This window comes from Ornithorhynchus anatinus, chromosome 8 (genome assembly GCF_004115215.2).
Source record: "Ornithorhynchus anatinus isolate Pmale09 chromosome 8, mOrnAna1.pri.v4, whole genome shotgun sequence".
NCBI classification, from domain to species: Eukaryota; Metazoa; Chordata; class Mammalia; order Monotremata; family Ornithorhynchidae; genus Ornithorhynchus; species Ornithorhynchus anatinus.
This window is the reverse complement of record NC_041735.1, coordinates 56,553,270-56,560,366: the sequence shown is the minus strand read 5'-3', so window position 1 is coordinate 56,560,366 and position 7,097 is coordinate 56,553,270. Positions and strand designations below refer to the sequence as shown.

Below are 7,097 nucleotides of genomic sequence, written 5' to 3'. Positions count from 1 at the left end.
GTTTACCATTGCCTCTTTCCACGCAGTAAACGAGTTTCTGCCCTCGACTCTCTCCCATGCCACTGCCATCCAGCACAGGTAAGTTTTGATTTGTAGCACACTGCCTTCCACTCACTAGCCCCTGGCCAGGCTAGGAATGGAATGGGTATGTCTCTGCTTGACTCTCCCTCCTGAAGCCGGTGACTGTAAGCCCGTCAAACGGCAGCGACTGTCTCTATCTGTTGCCGACTTGTTCATTCCAAGCACTTAGTAGAGTGCTCTGCACATAGTAAGCGCTCAATAAATACTATTGAATGAATGAATGAATGAGTACTAGAAACTCTCCAGAGGGGCTTTGGATATTAGACAGGCATAAAGATTCATGTTTATAGATCTGCTCTAGAAATCAGAAGGAATTTCAGTAATCGATCCAGATTTGTTTTGTTTTGATCTGAAATTTGTTGCCATGTTGGCCCCTCACTCAATCTCTCAAAAGACAAGGAGAAGGGATTAGATGATCATTTCAGGATTTCAAGTGGAAAGAGCATGGAGTCAGGAGACCTGGATTCCAGTCCCATCCCATTAGATGAGAGCAGATAGACAAATAACAATCTCTCTGTGTTTTAGTTTTCTCCTATATAGAATGGGGATGGTAGCATCTGTCTTTTTGAGTACACAATACAAGTGTGCAGTGGCTTACTACGTCTGATATCGCTGGGATCTGATATTTCTGGTCCCCTCTCAGGGTCACACCTGAAGAGTTTCCAGTACTCTACCAGTCTCGGCTACAGGAGGGACAGTCAAGCAGAGGCCTATCCATTCCATTCTTAGCTTGGACAGGGGCTAGCGAGTAGAAGGCAAACTGCTACAAGTCAAAACTCACCCATGCTGGGCAGCAGCGGCATGAGAGAGTTGAGGGTGGAGACTAGAGTTCACTGCGCGGAAGACGGCAGTGGTAAACCACTTCCGTATTTTTACCAAGAAAACTCTATGGATACACTACCAGGACGATTGTAGATGGAGACCAGGGTGTTCTTGGAGAGATGTGCCCACAGTGTGGCCATGGGTGGGAAATGACTCGCTGGCATGATCCAAGACAAGATATTGCTGGGGGCCCATCTCGGATCACCCGCCACACAGTTGAAGGGATTTATTTATGACACACTCATGAATAGTAGCCAGAATCTGATTGATTGGAAGATTTGCCAATCTCCTAATGTAATGAAAGCATAGTGGAAGACACAGACTGAGAGACAATGTTTCTGAAAAATCAAAATCAGTATCCTCTCTGGCCCCATCCATCATAGTGGGAACAGAGAGATCGAGGGAAAGAAAGAATGTTTCTGAAATAATAAAAATCAGTATCCTTTCTGATTCACAGTGCACCACCAGGCTCATCTCCTCTCAGCCGGGAGTGGAGAGGAAGCAGAGGGTGGACCGTAACACCATCACTACCCTCCCTCTGGGGGACAGAGAGAAGGCCGAGGGGTGCTTCTGCCATGTCATGTCACCCCTGCCGCTCTTGGGGAGAAAGGTTGCATAGAGGAACCATATCATAGATGTCCCTGTGCAACCAACTTCATGGTTAGGATCAACCATCCAACAGCCCTAACTTTTAATCATCACGCATGCACTATTGTCCAAGCTATGATGTTATAGCCATCGCATCCCACTAGATCTTAAACTCCCTGTGGGCAGGGAATCACATCTACCAATTACGTTGTACTCTCCCAACCGCCGCACACACTAAGCACTCAATAAAGAGCCTAGACTCACTCACCAATAAAGATCTATTAAGATGATGCATTCTCAGTAAGGAAGGAGAATTTCACTTCCTGCACTTACAGTCTTTGGTGGCCTCAGTCGTTTGTGCCTACAAAATAATTTCCAATGCTGCAGTAACACACCATCAGTCTTGCACCGAGCAAAAGAGATGGAAATGGAGGTAAAGAGTCCAATTAGTTGAGATGAGAAATTGAACCTGTCCCATCCGTCCAAACACAAAATACAAAGTATTACCCGTCTCCGCCTACTGTACTTGGGAAGGATATAGATCACACACATAAACATATATATACACACACACAATAATATACATACATAAACCCTTCAATTCAAATGGCTGGAAAACATATACCTGCTCCTTTTTTATCCACAAAGTACCATCCTTGATGCTTGTGTAATAAGAACAATTTCCCAATCCCAAAAGGGCCAGGCATGGGGCAAAGGTGTCAAATTTATTTCTGTTAAACTTTTTATCCTGAAAATTGAAATATCTAAATGTACAAAAGCTTTCTGTTTGGTGTTCTTTACTGGAAACATTAGTCTATGTTTATGGAAAGTCTTTTAATGGTCTAAAAGTCAAAATGCAAAATGATTTATTTTTGAGTGATCTAGAAACCTCACCCTCATTCTAATAAAATTTTCAATACTAGCTATAATGTAAATTTTAATACTATGTGCCCTCTGAGATCTAGTGATCAGAACTCCTTTGGTAAATGTCTCTTAGAGTTAAGGTTAATGCACCAAAGAGCTGTAAGTCACTGACATGGAATTCAAGAAGATAGAATAGGAAAATTCTACAGGAGATGTTCCAGTACGAGTCTCTCTGAAGCTTTGAAGTTAAGCAGGAATTTGAACAATCCACATTCCTATAACTTGGGATCAATATGGCATCGAACGACAGAAGGAGATACATTAAAAACAAAACAACCTCTTCAATGAACGCCACAAAGTTTATATATTTCCAAACCTGTCCTCTTGGTCTAATGGAACGCTCGGAGTCAGGCACTCAGGTTCAAATCCTAGCTCCACTAAAATGGGCTGCTGTGTGCACCTTGGCAAGTCATGCAACCTTTCCGGGCCTCATTTAACTCATCTATAAAATGGGGATAAAGATGGATTGTGAGTCCAATCTCATAACCTTGGTTCTATCCTGGATCTGAGCAAATAGTAAGTGCTTAATAAATGCCGCAATTATTATCAGGATCAAGAAGGTTTATAAATCGGGTAGTGACAATGCTCCCACTCTTGCCCTATATCCTATATTGCTACATACTTTAGTTGACATTTTCTCACACCCACTGCCTCCCCTTTCTCTCCCCAACTCATTCCTTGACCTTCTACAGTCCAGCTTCTGATACTGAAATTGTTCTCTCCCACATCACCAATGACCACCTCACAAGATCTAATGGACTCTACTCCATCCTAATCATCCTTGAACTCTTGACAGCCTTTGACACTATGGGCCAAACCCTTCAGGAAACACTGTCTAACCTTGGTTTCTCTGACATAATCCTCTTCTGGTTCTCTTCATATCTCTCCGACCACTCCTTCTCAGTCTCTTTCACTGACTCTTCCTTTGCCTCTACCCCCTTAACATTGGGGATCCCTTAGCGTTAAGATCTGGGTCCCTTTCCCAATTTATTTTACTCTCACTCCCTTGGGGAACTCATCTGCTACCAAGGCTTCAACTACCACCTCTACACAGATAACTCCCAAATCTATCTCACTAATCCCAACCTCCTCCCTTCTGAGAAATTTCACATCTCCTCCTACCTCCTGTTGAATTTTTCCTCCTGGAATAAAATCTTAAAAACACCTTTGTAAATTATGCGTTAGCCTGGGATTGATGATGGACATAAATTTGAGAATTTAGGTATTGAGGGCCTCTTCTTATAGCTGTTTAATTCCTCAAACATTCTAATGCAAAAGATGGCTAAGCAGAACTTTATAAAACCACATTTCCAAATTCATTAATACGGCTACCTTGATGAACTAAAGTCCAAGACCAACCCTTGGCTATCTGTGGCCACGGACAATCAAGAATAACTGAAACTGGCAGAGAGTTAAAAGGACTGTTTTAGTTTATATATACAGTCTCCTTCTCCAATAAATTTTTACCAGAGTGTGGAGCACAGTACAAAATTGACTGGATTGAGTTGCATTGCATTAATTTCTCTCCTCCTTAAGAGGATCTATATCTTTGGGAGAGAAATACTCTGGAAATTCACAGAAAGTCTGTGATAACCAGCTTCAGAACTAGAGAACAGAGTCAGAGGCAGCTCGAACTTATAATTGGTTAAATACTATAAAAAATGTGTTGATATTTTGAGGGAGGAAAAATAAATAAAGCAGGACACTTTCTGTGTCACTTGGTCCATCCCCTGAAGCACTTTGATACTCATATTACTCCCAATCCCACAGCACTTATATACATATCATTCATTCAATTGTATTTATTGAGCACTTAGTGTGTGCAGAGCACTGTACTAAGTGCTTGGAAAGTACAATTCAGCACATAGCCTTATACTTTGCTACTTCCTGCATCTGTAATTTATTTTAATGTACATCTCTCCTTCTAGTTTGTAAACTCCTTGAGGGTAGAGATCATACCTACCAATTCTATTGCAATGAAGTACTTAGGACAGAACTCTGCACACAGAAAGCACTCGATAAATATCATTTATTGATTTATTACTTTAAGGCAGTTAATAAGAGTTGGAAGATAATCTGACAGATTAATTGAGGTTGCTTAAATTGTTAGTGTGAATGTTAGGCTATTAATTATATTAATATTTATTACAAGAGTAAAGGTGAAGGGTAACTCCATATATTTAAGAGCAGCATGGCTTAGTGGAAGGAGCTTGGGCCAGGGAGTCAGAGGACCTGGGTTGTAATCCTAGCTTTGCCATGTACCTGCGGTGTAACCAAGGGCAAGCCACTAAACTTCTCTGGGCCTCAATTCCCTAATCTGTAAAATGGGGATTCAATATCTGTTCTCTCTCTTACTTCAACTGTGAACCTCGTGTGAAACCTGGTTATCTTATATTTACCCCAGCACTTAGTACACAATCATAATTATTACTATTATCACTGTTACTAATAATAAGAGGACTATTCCATACATAATAATAATAATGATAATGGTATTTGTTAAGTGCTTACTATGTGCAAAGCACTGTTCTAAGCGCTGGGGTTGATACAAGGTAATCAGGTTGTCCCACGTGGGGCTCACAGTCTTGATCTCCATTTTACAGATGGGGTAACTGAGGCACAGAGAGGTTAAGTGACTTGCCCAAAGTCACACAGCTGATAAAGTGGTGGAGTTGGGATTAGAACCCTTGGCCTCTGACTCCCATGAAGTCTATGAGAGTCAGCATGAGCAGCCAATAAGACAATGACTAGGTTCACTCGTAGACTGAAAGTTTATCCTCCAGATTGTAAACTCCTTGTGGGCAGAGAATATGTCTACCAGCTCTGTTATACTGAACTAATACTGTGCTCTGCACACAGTAAGCGCTCAATAAATACGCTCGATGGATTGACTGACTTGTAGAAGATAATTCCGTAAGGAAATCAGTGGTTTGTTCTTTCACAGAACATACGATGGCTTTTTTGTATGCTTGCTTGCTTTTCAATGAAGATACACCACATCCTGAAAGTTAATAAATAACCAATTTATAAATGGGACACAAAGGAGTCACAGACCTGAATAGGCTACTTATTTGGGGGTCAATAAATATCCCAGAATCCAATTCTTCTCAATTCACTGTATGAGTTTGAGTGGGTTCAGTGCCAAAATAAGGGCTTCTGTGATGCAGATCCAAAAAAAAAAAATGGATTCTGGACCTGCTCAGAATAGTAGTAGCAAGAGGAGGAAAAGGAGGAGTATTAATTGAACATCCACTTTAGTGTGGTCCATTGGAGTAGATGGTTGGAAAGCACATAATAAAGAAATGACATGTTTCCTTCCCAAAAGGAGCTTACCCTAAGTGGGAGAAACGAACAGAAATATTTGTAACACATAAGTTTGAACCTGATCAGAATTTGACTTCCAGAATCAGGTGAGTGTCAAAGGCCCATTTTCCCCTCTTCCTCCCACTTTTCAGGATGTGATGTTCAGGGTTGAGACAGGACTGGACCCTAGTGGAGAGAAGCAGCAGGGAGGCATAATTAGCACCAGGATCATCAGCCCCTGGAGAGTAGTAAGAAATATGGCACTGCCTTTATGCTTCTAAAAGAATGTTTTCATGCAGTACATTTTGTGTGGATAACCACTACAATGTACACAATCAATCCCCAGGGATCTGAAAGAGTTAATGCCCCACTCTAACATCTGTTTCAGAACCAAGGGAGTAACTTCAAACTATAGGAGAATCAGGTTCAATGAGTTTAACTAACAGTATAGGCTTTGTTTGTTTTGGGGGTTTTTATTTAAGGCTCTGCACGAATGACTCATTTGCATTTTTTATCATTTATCTCTGGTTTGGGAAACCCCATGCCATGACTTTCCCTTATTGCCCTGATTAATAAACATAAAGTAACTTCTTTCTATTCAAGATGACCTAATAGATTCTAAAAATCACCCAATAGATGATCATCTTTCCTGAGTGGAAAGAAACCAAAACTCACCTAAGAACAATGATTTTGGCCAAGGTCCTTTGTGAATTTTTGCAAGGTGCAGGGGGCTAATCGTAAGTTATTGTCATTATTAGTATTTTATAAATGGGACAAAAAGGAGTCACAGACCTCAATACGCTACTTATTTGCAATAAATATCCCAGAATCCAATTCTTCTCAATTCGATGTAGTATTTTAATAGTATTTTATTGCTATTGTTCTTGTCTGTCCATCTCCCCTGGTTAGACTGTAAGCCCGTCAAAGGGCAGGGACTGTCTCTATCTGTTACTGAGTTGTACATTCCAAGCACTTAGTACAGTGCTCTGCACATAGTAAGCACTCGATACTATTGAATGAATTATTAGTATTATCATTAGTGATAATAATAGTATCTGTTAAGCACTTACTATGTACCAAGCACCGTTCTAAGCACTGTTTAGTTTATCAGATTGGACCCAGTCCCTTCCCAATAAGGCTCACAGTCTTAATCCTCATTTTACAGATGAGGGGACTGAAGGCACAGAGAAGTGACGTGACTTTCCTGACATCATACAGCAGAGAAGTGGCAGAGATAGGATTAGAACCTAGGTCCTTCTGATTCCCAGGCTCCTGCTCTATCCGCTTATGCCATGCTGTTTGTCAGGGGGAGAATAAGGGGGAAGAAGGAATTTAGCCCTATAAGTAGAGACACTTATGTCTGCAGGAGGACCTACCTC

General features: G+C 41.1%; 1 non-coding gene across 1 annotated transcript; it reads left to right on the top strand.

The window, feature by feature from the left end:
* Positions 1-714: 714 nt before the first annotated feature.
* LOC114814076 lies at positions 715-852 on the top strand. The gene has a single exon (XR_003761818.1). It is a non-coding gene; the product is annotated as a small nucleolar RNA SNORA7 (small nucleolar RNA).
* Positions 853-7,097: the final 6,245 nt, after the last annotated feature.